The sequence below is a fragment of the Telopea speciosissima genome, chromosome 6, assembly GCF_018873765.1.
Source record: "Telopea speciosissima isolate NSW1024214 ecotype Mountain lineage chromosome 6, Tspe_v1, whole genome shotgun sequence".
NCBI classification, from domain to species: domain Eukaryota; kingdom Viridiplantae; phylum Streptophyta; class Magnoliopsida; order Proteales; family Proteaceae; genus Telopea; species Telopea speciosissima.
In genome coordinates, this window is record NC_057921.1 from 8542817 (window position 1) to 8543502 (window position 686).

The window sequence follows — 686 nt, forward strand, 5'->3', positions numbered from 1 at the left end:
ACCCAAGACTCTTAAGGATAGGTTCTACCCTACTAGGGCTGCACAGCCTTCTTGCATCAACTTACCACCTGTTACAGGAAACAATTATGAACTCAAGACCAACTTCATTAGCATGCTACCCCACTTCCATAGGATGGCCAATGAAGATGCATATCTTTTCCTTAGGAAATTTGAGGAAGTTTGTGTTCTAATTAAGGTCCAAAATTTGACTGATGATGTAGTTAGGCTTAGGTTTATACCCTTTGCCCTGAAAGACCAGGCCAAGAAGTGGCTCTATGGACTGCCAACAAACTCCATTAATACGTGGGATGAGTTCACCATTGTCTTTTTGAGAAAATTCTTCCCTCTTCACAAGACCAATAAGCTTAAAAGTGACATCCTCCAGTTCAGGCAGAAATCACATGAGTCCTTCTCTAAATTTATGGAAAGATTCAAGGACCTCCTCTTAGAATGCCCTCACCATGGTTTCGACTTGTGGCAATTATGTCAAATTATTTATGAGGGTATTGATTATCAGACCAAGCAACTTGTAGAGTCCATGTGTCCTGCAGGCTTTAATTCTTTTTCGGAGGAAAATGATGCATGGACATTCTTAACCAACTTGGCTGATTAGACTAGGGAATGGAAATCTTCCCAAGAGGCTGAAGGGACCACTAAGGGGTATCTCATTAAGGGTATGCCAGCCA

General features: G+C 41.7%; 1 non-coding gene across 1 annotated transcript; it reads right to left on the minus strand.

The window, feature by feature from the left end:
* Positions 1-361: 361 nt before the first annotated feature.
* On the minus strand, positions 362-468 carry LOC122666386. The gene has a single exon (XR_006333579.1). It is a non-coding gene; the product is annotated as a small nucleolar RNA R71 (small nucleolar RNA).
* Between the last annotated feature and the right edge of the window lie 218 nt (positions 469-686).